The sequence below is a fragment of the Crotalus tigris genome, unplaced genomic scaffold (genome assembly GCF_016545835.1).
Source record: "Crotalus tigris isolate CLP2741 ecotype Arizona unplaced genomic scaffold, ASM1654583v1 scf7180000020347.5012614909:4044961, whole genome shotgun sequence".
In the NCBI taxonomy this organism is placed as follows: domain Eukaryota; kingdom Metazoa; phylum Chordata; class Lepidosauria; order Squamata; family Viperidae; genus Crotalus; species Crotalus tigris.
This window is the reverse complement of record NW_024097978.1, coordinates 2,949,351-2,962,996: the sequence shown is the minus strand read 5'-3', so window position 1 is coordinate 2,962,996 and position 13,646 is coordinate 2,949,351. Positions and strand designations below refer to the sequence as shown.

The following is a 13,646-nucleotide window of genomic DNA, read 5'->3' as shown; positions in this document are numbered from 1 at the left end:
TCATACTTAGCAATGAAGTAGAGAATGTCAATTAAAAGGATAATTGAAAGAAGAAATAAGGTTATTTACTTAACTGCATTAATATAGTAGACTCAACTAAAATAGCCTTCTTCCTACAAACATGTTTCATCCCTAAGATGCTGATAATACAAAAGATTTTAGCACACCTTCAAGTTCACGTGCCAAGGAGTCATAAAACACATGACATATCCTCTGTAATTTTTCTGCTTCTCAAAAAGAGAATCTGCTTTTTCTGCTGCTAAAGCACCTTTAGAAGAAAGTCATTTTGCAACTAACAGTTATTTCTCCCTCCTAAATTAAAATAATTATATTATGAAATTACTTTTCAGAAACAAGTCCATGTTTTTTTTCTTTTTTCTTTGAATCAATAATTGTGTATAATCTTTTTAATATCAAATCAATGTCAACTCTGTTGGCCTTTCAATCTCCCAGTGGCCTTTTCAGGGCTCTCAAAATCAGCATGAACATCTTGCTTCTTTTCATGTAGGAGAAGAAGCATTATTTTATCAGCATGTGAAATTGTGCAAATGAACAAATGTTCCCTTTCTTCTCCTACTCTCTCTCTCTCTCTCTCTCTCTCTCCTCTCTCCTCTCTCTCTCTCCCTCCCTCCCTCCCTCTCCCTCTCCCCCTCTCTGGGGAGGATGTACAGAATTTCAGTATACTCCTTCCCTCTTGAGGGTATTTAATTTGAGGTTGCAACTTCCTCTGAGTTCGGAGATATTTTGAAAAACTCATTATTTTTCCAAGTCTGTCTCCATCTACAATTTCTTTAGAAAGGTCAAGTAATAGTTCTTGTCATTTCTAACCTCTTTTGAAACACTTTGTTAAGTTTCTTCCTGAAACCATGCTTATTTTTTGCTTTTTGTCTATTTCTAGCAATATCCATTGTTTCTTTTTAGTAAATTAGTGGGGAATGCTGTGGGCATAGTTTACTTAAACCTCAGTAAGCCATTTGACAAAATAGACCATAACCTACTTCTTAATAAGATAGAAAAGTGTAGATAGCATCACCATCAGATGGATTTGCAACTGGCTGACCAGTCGCACTGAATGTGAGGTCCTCAATGGAACTACACCTACATGGAGGGAAGCATACATTGGGGTACCTCAAGTCTATGTCTTAGGCCCAGTATTCTTCAACAGCTTCATAAACGATCTAGATGAGGGGATAGAAGGGGAACTCATCAAATGTGCAGCCACCTAGCCAGGAAGAATTGCTAACACTTTAGAAGATTTAAGATTCAGAAGGATCTTGACAACTTGAGCATTGGGCCCTATTAAAAAAAAAATTAGTTCAGTAGTGAGGAAAGTACAGTCCTACACTTAGACAGGAAAAATCAAATGCATAGGTATAGAATAGGTGGTACGTGGCTCAATAGTAGTAACTGTGAGAGGTATCAAGGTCCTAGTGGACCACCTAATTATGAGTCAGCAGTGTACTGCAGTTGCCCAAAAAGCTAGTGCTATCCTAGGCTGTATCAACAGAGCAATTGTTAGAAATCCCTTTATACATTTTCACTAGTCATCTGGGGTCAAGTACCAATGATACATCATTTTGTAAAAGTTTTCTTTCATACTACAATTTAATGAGCCATGGTAGTGCAGTGGTTAGAATGCAGTACTGCAGGCTACTTTTGCTGACTCCTGGATGCCAGGAGTTCGGCAGTTCAATTCTCACTTGCTCAAGGTTGATTCAGCCTTCCATCCTTCCGAGATCAGTAAAATGAGGAGCCAGATTGCTGGGGGCAATAGGCTGGCTCCGTAAATCACTTAGAGAGGGCTGTAAAGCACTGTGAAGTGGTATATGTTTAAGTGCTGTTGCTATAGTGCTATTAATGTGAATTTTAGTCCATACATTCCCCCATTTTTCTAGCATTATATTATACCCATTTTTTGCTCATTTTACCATACACTCTAACATATTCATCTTCTAGGTTCATCTTAAGTAACATTTCATACACTTTAGAAATCAAGTGGTCATCTCCAGAAGATAAATTACACCCAATTCAGATTTCCTGTGAAAAGAAAACTTTTTAGTCAAATGTAAATCTTTCAAAAGTTCTATAATAATTAAACCAATCACAAGCAACTCCTTTACTTATTAGTTCTCTTTATCTTAAATCTCTCTTTTTCAAATATCAATAAGTCTCAATAAGTCATCCATTTACATTTTGAAATCGTCTCTTTTTTATATAGCGCTTCATGAGATGATAGCTAAAGTGGCACTTTATGAGCTAATCTTTTATACTTCCATCACATACATGCAATTCCATCATATATTTACAATCTTAAAACCAGGGTTAACTTTTACTTTGTCATATCACAGATAGGCATGTCACCCAAATCTCAAATCAAAATCTTCAAGGTCTAATAGCCGTGGATTTGTTAAAGTTATCCTGTAAGGATCTGCTTCAAACCCTCATCCCAAGAAAGCAGAACTCTTGGAACAATTCCATTCCAAAAGGAACTTTTATTAGGTGAAGTTGACAGCAGGCATAGAAGGTAGGATCTGAGGGTTTTCCATTCAAATCAATAGGTTAAAGGAGCAAAAAGCAAACCCCACCCCAATAGTTCATCCGGTCAGTTCAAACGGCCCAATTCCCAGGTGTTACGTCTGCTGTGGGAACGAGGCTGATAATACTCCTTTCTCCAGCACAGGAGATGGATAATCCACCAATGGGTTAACTCAGTCCTCCTGCCCAATCAGATCAAGTCAGCCAAACTTGCCACACCTGTCCTGGGCCAGTTTTCCCAGTCTCGACTTGATCTTGCCCAGAACAGACGTGCATGTTTGGCTCACAGGCAGGTAGATCTTAATCTATTGGTGAATTATCCATTAGTCCTTAACTTCTAGCCCTCTGAGTAGCGCTGGGACCAGCACTCCTCTAGAGGACTCTCCCTTCATCTGATCCCCATTGGGATTCGGCAGCAAACGGAGGCTTCCGTTTATCCCTTTCTTTCTGGGCTCAGCGCTGCTGCAATTTCCCCCCCTCACTCCAGCTCACCTCGGCGTCAGAGCTTGCAGCTGCAGCTCCGACAGCCTTACGGCGATCGGATTCAGCTCCGTGGAGGCCGCAGGGCCTCATTTCACAGCCACTCGCACAGGAGGCTTCCAGAGCTTCCGAAAAGCCACTGATCAGATGGGGAGGCCGTTTTTCCCCTGCCGCCTTCCTCCCGTACCGCGTCCGGTTGGGTGAACAGCTTTTCGTCCGTTCGGAGACGAAGAGGGAGAACGGTGTTTGGGACACGGCCACCATCTTGCAGACCGCATGGCCATTGCAAGTCCTTGCTGGCAACAGGGGAGGCGGGGGAAAGGGATTCCCCCCAATCTACTTCACCTTTGTTTGGAGTTTCCTTCCAAGGGGCATCTCTTCTCCCTCATTGTGCATCAGCCCCTGGAAAATAAAAACACATAATAAAAAGAAAGCCCAGGCCTAGTCAGGAGCCTCACCGGTTGTGGCCGCCATCTTGGAAGCTTCATCATCTTCCCAAGGCCGCCATTTTGGAAGCTCCTCATGGTTCCAGTCCAAGGCCCTACTGGGGCCTTTTCTAACCAAGGCCCTTCCAGGATTCCTTCTAGCCAAGGATTGCCTGGGACCTCTCTCGTCAACCTTGGAGACTTTCCTCTTGTGGCATTTGTCTTTTCCTCTTTTCATTCCTTGGCATAGGCCCAATTGATTTCATTGGGCCCTCTGGTGTCTCCAGACCTGGTCACCACTTGGCTAGCTGATTAACACAGTAGTTCCCAGCCCCTGACTCTGTATTAGTTGCCACCTTTTACATTGCTGGCTTGGCAACACAGCAAGCCTTACTAACAGGCCGCAGTCCATGTCCACCCTCTGGGGGACATTATAGCGTTGGCAAGTAGGACCGGTCTTTTGGATACCACCGGTTCGGTGACTGGGGGGGGGAGGACAGTTCTTACCAGCCGTTGTCCTACACCCTTACTAGCCAATTGATCCTTTTTTCCAGGGGTACCCTCTCGTACACCTGAAAAATTTATACTAGCATGGAGGATTACATGGTCTCCCAATCCAAGGATGCCTCCCTTCCTTCCTCCATCCGGAAAAGGCACAGGTCCCCTAGCCAAGAGGCTGCTGGTAGGATCTCAGCCAAGGTTAAACCCAAGGCTGTCTCTGGGAGGAAAACCTCCAAATTGGCTGAAAAACAGGCCAGCAGGAGACACCAGGCATTGGAAAAAGAGTTTTCAAAGGCTCAAAAACAGGCCAGGGTTGAGACTGCTCAGACTGAGTCCACCTTCTTTGCCTCTTGGTCCCTCCTCTTCTGCCTGGGAAGTCTGGTCACCGGTAAAGCCTTCTACTTCCTCTGGTCAGCCCGGTCCGGAACCTGACACACATACATTCAGGTCTCTGACCACCCCACGGGCCCAGCAGGCCCCAGAAGCCACCTTCATACCCACGGCTGTGGGACTCAGAGTGGAGGAGTCGGCCCTTCATCCCCTAGAGGATAGGCTCCAAGTCCTGGTTGCTCAGGCGGTGGAGAGGGCTCTCGCGGCCAGGTCTCCACTGGTACTCAGGGCAGATTCCTTGCTTTCCCTTCCTCTTTCTCGCCCAGCTTATCAGAGTTCTCACGATCCTCCCTCCCCATCCCATTTCTCGTATAGTGGGGTTTCATTAACCCTGGAGCAGGCACTTGATGCCTCGTGGTCAGAGGAGGAGGAATCGGCCCCGGATCCGCCTCCATTCGGTGTTCTATTTAATCCATCTCTCTTTCTACCCCTACTTCGGAAGGCCAGCTCTGCAGCGCACTTGGGACCTGACCGGTCCGCTCTAGCAACAGCTGCACCGGATTCAGAGGTGGACCCCATTTTCATCGAACCAGTTGTTACCTAACACCATGTTCCCTGTCCACCATTATTCCTCAATGCAGTTAAGAAACAATGGGCTTCCCCGGGTACCTTTCCACTTGCAGGTGGGAACAATAAAAAACTGAGGCACTGGACGTGCCCACGGTGGATGAGCCCCTGTCTCACCTTTTCTCCCCTACCACTATTTCAGGGGATATGTCTGAGGCCTTAAAAACTGAGGAACGCAGTCGGAACTGGCGTTTAGGAGGACACACCAGGCAGCGGAGTGGTCTATCAGGGCTGCTACTTCAGCCTTGTTCTTCACTAGATCCACCCTTATTTGGCTTCATCAGCTCCAGGCCAGGATCCCCCCGGACGATGTCTGTACGCATCAGGAGCTGAGCAAGTTAGTGGCCGCAACGGAATAGGCTTCTGATGCAACTCTACATGGTGCAAGGTTTTCCTCCAGGTCCTTGGTGTCCAATGTGACGGCCTGTCGCATGCTATGGCTAAGACACTGGCAGGCAGACGCCAAGTCCAAGTGGCGTTTGGCAGCAGCCCCATACCAGGGTAGCAAATTATTCGGGGATGCCTTGGCCCCATTTCTGACCAAAAATAAGGATAAAAGGAAGATTCTGGCCCACCTTACCAAACAGTCCGATAGGCGGACTAATCCTTATAACCGTAAGCAGTTCTTTTGATCTGCCCCTATTCCTTTGACTACACAACCTTCATGACCCTTCATGCCCAGACAAGAGTGTCCGGTCGATAGACCAGCCTCAAGACCTAGGCAACAGTTTCAGTCCAAACGGCCCTTTCGAGGTGGGGGACGTCCCTTCTGCAGGAAGTGACTCCAGAGTGGATCCTCCCGTAGGGGGCAGGCTGTCCCTATTTGTCAATCAATGGGAGGTCACCACCACAGACGCCTGGGTCCTGGACACCATTCGACATGCTCTATCCCTGAAATTCACTTCCAGTCCACCAAGACAGTTCATTTCTTGCCCCCAATCAAAAAAATTATTAAGGAAAGGTCTCATGCAGGAGGCCATCCGTCACTTATTAGACATAAGGGCCATAGAACCGGTACCTCCAGTTCAATGGGATCACAGATTTTACTCCATTCTCTTTGTGGTTCCCAAGACCTCAAGAGAATGGAGAGCAATCTTAGATCTAAAAGGCCTAAACTTTTATCTGGTATACCGAAGGTTCAAAATGCAAACACTTCAGTCCATCTTAGGCAGCATCCGAAAGGGGGACTTTCTAACGTCCGTAGACCTCAGAGAGGCGTACTTACACATCCCTGTCATTCCCAGCCACCGCCGTTTCTCAGGTTCAGTTACGTGGGGCACCATTATCAATACAGGGCACTCCCGTTCGGCTGTCATCGGCTCCAAGGGTGTTTTCCAAGGTTCTGGCGGTCCTAGCCACACACCTGAGGTTGGTGCCAATTCAGGTGCAATGTTACCTGGACGACATCTTAATCCAATTGTCTTCCCCCTAGGGGGCTCATTCAGACCTGAGACTGGTGATCAAGGTCCTACAGAGTCACGGCTTTTTGGTAAACTTCAAGAAAAGTCAGACGGTCCCATCGACCAGACTGCTCCACTTGGAAGCCATAATAGACACAATAGAATGTCGGGTTTATCTGTCCCAGGAATGCAGGGACAGCATACAGGACCTGGTTCTCAAGGTCTGCAGGGACAGGACTCTGTTACCCTCCGGTCTCTCCCCACTACTGGGAAAGATGATATCGTGCATAGCAATCGTTCCCTGGGCCAGGTTACACTCATGGACTCTCCAGTGGTTTCTGCTTCCCTACCAGAAGCAGGGTACCAGCACTTCCGACCGAGAGGTAAAGATTCCAACACAAATCCTGCGCTCGCTCAGATGGTGTATCTCTCCCGCCATGGCCAGAGGATCTCTCTTCAAGAAGCCTGGTCAGCTCACGATCACAACAGACGCCAGCCTGTTTGGCTGGGGAGCACACTATCAGTCGCAGTGGGCCCAGGGACGATGGTCTCGGTCAGACCTGAGACACAATATCAATTGGCTGGAACTCAGGGCCATACATCTAGCTCTTCGTCACTTCCACCACAGGATTGCGAGACAACACGTGTTAGTCCTCATGGACAACATGGCGGCAAAGGCCCATGTGAACCGGCAGGGAGGTACCCGATCCCGTGCCCTCCTGACCAAGGCCCAGCTGTCAGGGCAGACCACATCTCGGAGGAGGCAAACAAACGGGCAGACTTTCTGAGCAGGTCGACCGGGGACCACTTGGAATGGCGTCTGCACCTGGATCTATTCAGGGAGATCTCCTACAGATTTGGCCTCCCCATCATAGACCTGTTCGCTTCCCAGGCAAACACACAACTGCAGCGATTCTTTTCGCACTTCCCGGCTTCGGGGGCAGAGAGAGTAGATGGCCTTCGGGTTCCATGGCCGGAGGGCCTCCTCTATGCTTTTCCCCCTCTTCCTCTTCTTCCGGCGGTCATCCGCAAGCTCCTGCAAGAGAGGGCAGAGGTTCTCTTGATAGCCCCTTACTGGCCGCAAAGGCCATGGTTCGCCGACCTCGTCAGCCTTTCCCTGTTATGTCCTTGGAGACTTCATCGGACCGGGTGTCCCTAACCCAGGGGGATCTGATTCATCCGGACCCTCAATGGCTTCAGTTAGACGTATGGCACTTGAGTGCCGGCTCCTATCCCGGGAGTCCTGTTCGCCGGGGTCATTTCCATAATCCAGGCATCTTGTAGACCGGTTACCAACCGCATCTATGATGCCATGTGGCAGAATTTTTGCCGGTGGTGTTCCACTCACCATCTGCCTTTATCGGAATTGATCATTCCAAATATTTTGGACTACTTACTCGGGGGTCTGAATAAGGGATTAGCACCTAATACATTGTGCAGACAGGTGGCAGCCCTTTCTACATTGATTACTTGCGACACTGTTAGTTCTCTGGGCCAACATCCCTTGATCCGTTCTTTCCTCAAGGGCGCAACTAATACTAGGCCTCCTGTCATCCACAGATATCCCTCTTGGGAATTGGCTCGGGTCCTTCAGGCTCTCACCAAAGCTCCTTTCGAACACCTCAGCTCGTGCAACATGAGATCCTTATCTCTCAAGGTCGCCTTCTTGGTAGCCATCACTTCGGCCCGGCAAATTTCTGAGATGGCAGCACTCTCAGTCAGGGATGATTTTATGTATTTTTCACTGGGACCGTGTTACCCTTTGCTTAGACCCCACCTTTGTCCCTAAGGTTAACTCCCTATTTCATAGGGCTCAGGATATAGTTCTCCTGGATTTCTATCCTAATCCTTCCCATGATCTGGAACGTCAGTGGCATTCCTTGGATGTTCGCTTGGCTCTCCGTTATTATATCAAGTGGACGGCTGCTTTCCGCAGTTCTGAGGCACTTTTTGTCTCATTCCATCCTTCCTTCAAGGGTCAAAAGGTCTCGGCCTCCACGATCGGCCGGTGGATAAGAGCCTGCATTGCAGGGGCGTACCAGTCCGATTCCTTGCCGGTTCCACATTGTGTCATGGCTCACTTTATGCGCAGTGCAGCCACATCTGCGGCTTGGGCCACTCAGGCTTCCATTGAGGAGGTGTGTAGGGCGGCCACGTGGTCTTCACCTTCGCCGTTTATACAGCATTACAAACTGGACAGGTATGCATCTGCTGAGGCCTCCTTTGGCAGGAGGGTTCTGCAACAGGGGGTGCCCCGTGGCATGGTTCCAAACTTGCCCGCTTCCCTCCTGTAAGGACAGTGGGCTTTGGTATGTCCCATTGGTGGATTATCCATCTCCTGTGCTAGAAGGGGGGCACTGTCTTACCTGAACGCCTTTTCTTAGCATGGAGATAGATAATCCACACCCACCCATTTAGGTCCTTAGGCCTAGGGCTAGGTTCAGTTAGCCAACATGTCATGCTGTCAGTCAGTAGCTGCGCCTTCGTCGAGACTGGGAAAACTGGCCCAGGACAGGCGTGGCAAGTTTGGCTGACTTGATCTGATTGGGCAGGAGGATTGAATTAACCCTTTGGTGGATTATCCATCTCCGTGCTGAGAAAAGTCGTTCAGGTAAGACAACGCCCCTTCCCAAGGCTGTGAAAATGATGTTGGGTTTTCGGACCTTCCTTTCTGCAGCGAGAGATAAGTCCCCAAAAGTTATAGAAACGCTTTCCAAAACTCCAAGGTAAATTGCACTCCTCTGTCTGATATAATCGTTATGGAGCTCCATGTAGTCGATAAATATGCTGTGCAAACAATTTTGCTAAAGTTTTTGTGGTGAGAATTTTTGGGCATGGATAAAATGTACCTGCTTGGAGCTTCCGTTTCCAGATTGCGGCGCTGGTGGACGTGCGGGGCAATCGCTTCCTCCGCTGTCCGGTTTTCTCCTGCTGGGGACCCTGAAAGGGGTCGAAAGTCACCTTGAAGGGGCAATGACCGTGAAGAGGACTTCCTGTTTGATCACAGAAGGGCAGTAGCCCTTCCATTTGATCTGGAGCAGCTTTTCGGACCGATGGGGAAAAGATTGGCCATTCACATGGCCCATCATTAAGCCGCTACCTGCCGAGGCCAAATTCACAACCAAGCACTTGAAAGCAGCATGGAGGAACCGGGTTAGACTTTACCTTCTTGTATCCCAGGTACTTTCCTGTCAAAAGCCCTCTGAAATTTCTTCCCCCTGCGAGGAGAGAGGGAAGGGAATGTTTTTTTCCCACCCTCTAAGATGGCGATTCCTGACTATGCAGGGAAAACAAAGCCCTGAAAAATACAATTAAACAGCTGGATTTATTTTACCTTGATATTTGGGGATGCAAAACTCCTATTTTCACTGGGACCTGTTACTTTATCTACGAAAAAGAATTCAATCTGGATAAAAACCTAGCCTGATCTTGAAAAAGATTCTAAATGCTGTCAGGGACATCTAGTGGCGAAGATTGGTATAGCAAGTAAATACTTTTCTTAAAGAGACCTGCCTACAGCCCAGATTTGTCCTTGGTATTATCTAAAAGAGATAAAAAGCTGGGAAAACAGCTGGGCAGTGAACTTGCTTTATAGGAACTGTGGAGATGAACATTTACTGACTTTTATCTAAGAAATAGCCTTCACTAAAGGACTATCCATCACTGTGTTGGAAATGTATAAACTTAAACTTGAAAAAATTATTGAAGCTACTGAAATAATTAAATCCAGATTGAAAGATAAAGGTGCCAGCTTAAACCTACAAAATGAAACTCTGAATTCAATGAAAGAGCCTACAATCCAAAAACCAACAGAGGTGGAAGAAACTAATACCAAGACAGAGCAACTTAAAGATCAACAAATACAATTTACGGAAAACCTTGACAGACAAACCCTGATCGCAACTGAAGAACTTACAACCCAAAAAGCAACAGAAGTGGAACAAAGCAACACCAACATGGAGGCTGTTAAAGACCAACAAATACAGCATACTGAAAACCTAGATAATCAAATAACAACTTTAAAGCCGGACGTGATTCTCTACCTAAACCAGAGGAAACCTGAGGAACAAGATAACCAAATTGTACTGAAGGAGCCATCAGGACAACAGCCTAACGACTATGAATGGACCAGCCTTTCTGGAAAATTGATAACTAGATGGTCTCCCTTGGTTCAAGCAATATGTGCAACAATGAAGGGAGATCTGTCTGATGATTTAAAGGCATTGGTATGGAAGCCTGTTTGGGACAAAAAGAAAGCCAGAGTTCGATTTTTTTAAAAAATGGGATTTTTTGATTTATGATAGAGGATTCTAAAGCCTCAACTAATGGGCTAACGGGAGATTTTTAGATGAAGGGAAATATGATTATTGCATTTAAATATTCTTGTTAAATGATAAAAAAATAAGGGATTAACTGGCTTAATATTTAGGATTTAGACTTATAAGGGAAATGAAAATTAACAATTAGAAATTAGCTTCGAACTATTGTTTACCCCAAATAATATAGATGATGGACTTGAGACAGTAAAGAACACCCTATCAGCAAATGATGATGTATTAGGATGAGAAATAGAAAATGTTTATGAAATAAGATAAGAATATATTTAAGTAAATAATATGTATGTTCTAGATATGATAACTTTTATGTAGTGAAATAAAGGAAATTTGGACTACCTGAAATTTAAACACTATGGATATTAAAGGTTAAATTGGAATATTGTAATAAAAAATTAAAAACTAGGTAAAACTTAAAAACAGGATATGGATATGTATTAGCAAAAATATATTGATAAAGGTTTTAATTAACTTTGTTATAATTAAAAATCTATTAGCCTAAATGTGATATAACAATTGTTAAGGGAAATAAAGAAGGAATTTCTGATGATGTAACCTAAAATATGTACTAAAGATTTTATTATTGAATTACTGATTACCTAGTCACCACACTGCTTTCCGAATACTCATTGTAAAATTTGAAAACCAATAAAATTTGTTTAAAAAAATGCACCTGCTTGGAAAATAAGTCCATTATGACCCAAATTACCATATTTTTCCCACTTTCTGGTAGCTCTACAATAAAATTCATAGAAATCTCCCTCCAAGGAGCTGATGGGGTAGCTACAATTTGTAATAATCCTGGGGCTTTCCCCTGTCTTCTTTTGGCTGCTGTGCATATTGGGCAACTAGCCACATAGCTTTCAATGTCCTTTTTTATTGCCAGCCACCAAAATTGCCGTTCCACCAAATGGAGTGTTTTCACGAACTCAAAATGTCCAGCGAATTTGCAGTCATGGCAAAACTGCATGAATTTTAGTATTTGGCTCTTTGGAATGTAGAGTTTCCTCCCACTCATGGAAATCCGTCGTTCATGGTGCACAAATTTTTATGGCTCAGTAATCATTTGTCTTTCTCTAGCGCCTTCCTGAACTCTACCCCAGCTTGGCTCATTAGAGTTTTTGGTGTTTTGATTTGCACTCGAGTGGTGACTGGTGCAGCTAATTGTTTTGATGGCATGAGTGGGTCTGTTATCTCTGATTTGTTGCTGTTGTATTGCAGTAATCATGATAATGCGTCTGCCTGGTAGATGTTTTATGGTGAAGTTGAACCGGTGGAAATACTGGGACCACCTCGCCTGTTTGGGAGACAACTTTCTAGGTGTTTTTAGGGCTTCCAGATTCTTGTGGTCAGTCTGTACTTGGAAAATGATTTTATTCCCTTCCAAGAAATGTTGCCAGGTTAAAAGTGCCCACCGGACAGCGTAAGCTTCCTTTTCCCAAATTCCCACCTTTGTTCTGTCTCTGTAAGTTTTCTTGATGTGTAAGCACAAGATTGTAATTTTCCTTCATTATTCTCCTGAAACAGTACTGCTCCCACTGCTACGTCACTAGCATCCGCTTGAATTACAAAAGATTTCTCAGAATCCAGGTGTTTTAATACTGGTTCTGCTGAGAAAACCCTTTTTAATTTCTCAAAAGCAGCCTGGCATTCTACAGTCCATTTCAATGGTTGACTGGGCTTTGGTTTTCCCTCCCCTTTTGTCTTTAATAAGTGTGTGATGGGCAACACAGTTTGTGCAAAAGAGGGGATGAATTGGCAGTAAAAGTTTGCAAATCTGAGGAAACTTTGGAATTGTCTCCCGGTGCAGGGCGGAGCCCATTCTAGCACGGCCCATACTTTTACGGGGTCATCTGCCATTTGATGAGATGCAATACCCAAGGTAGTCGATTCTATCTTTATGGAATTCACACTTGGATAATTTGGCAAATAAATGGGCCGCTCGCAGCTTGTTTAATACAGCTATGATCAGTTTCTCATGTTCCTCCTTAATCTCAATTAATATCAGGATGTCATCTAGGTAGACAAGCACCCCCTTATAGAGGTGTTTCTGGAGCACCTCATTTATCAATTGCATAAACACTGTGGGTGATCCCTGAAGCCCAAACGATAGAACTCTGAATTGGAAACAGCCTAAGGGACAATTGAAGGTGGTTTTCCATTCATCCCCTTTTTTTAATTCTGACTCTGTAATAAGTCTCTCTCAAGTCCAACTTTGAAAAAATCTTCCCCTTATACAGTATACCAGCATATTCTTCATCAAAGGGAAAAGGTAGAGGTTACTTTCACCCACTGCACTGAAAGATCTTTAATATACACAGAGACAAAGAGACCCATCCTTCTTTTCACAGAATAGCATGGGGGCTGCTGTTTTCGGCTTCACCAGTTGGATGAAACCCCTTGCTAAATTCTTTTCCACAATTTTTTTCATTTCTTCTAACTCCCACGGGGTCATGGGGTATAGTTTTGGTTTAGGCAACTTGGCCCCCGGGAGTATTTCAATGGCACAGTCTGTGAGTCGGTGGGGAGGTAATTCGTCCAACCTCTCTTCGCTGAATACTTCAGCTAGATTTCAGTATTCCTCTAGTATGCTTTCCAACTCACCCTCGCTTACTACGGCGGCACTTTCCGGGGACTTCATCCCCCCTCCCTTTGGCATGGGTTACCTTCTGGGCATTGGGATTTCCTTTCGGGAATCTCAGTTCTCCAGTCCTCCACTCCACCCTGGGATTCCATTTCGTTAACCATGCCATGCCTAATATGAGAGGGCATTCCATTCCAGGAGTCACCACGAACGTTAAAGTCTCTGTGTAGTTCCCTATGGTTAGTTGAATGAGTAGCGTGGCAAGAGTGGCCGGGACTCCCATTGCAATGAACACATCTAGTTGGCCAAAACAAATTGGCTTCTTCAGCCCCTTCACCGGGATTCCTAAGTTCCTCAGCAGGGTTGGGCTTATGAGGCTATGAGTGCAGCCGGAGTCTATTAGGGCTCTTAGGGGGACTTTTTCCGACAT

General features: G+C 45.5%; 1 protein-coding gene across 6 annotated transcripts in view; it reads left to right on the top strand.

Annotated features, from left to right (window-relative positions):
• GSK3B (glycogen synthase kinase 3 beta) overlaps nucleotides 1-13,646 on the top strand; it is a 192,600-nt gene that overhangs the window by 160,533 nt on the left and 18,421 nt on the right. The window lies entirely within an intron of this gene.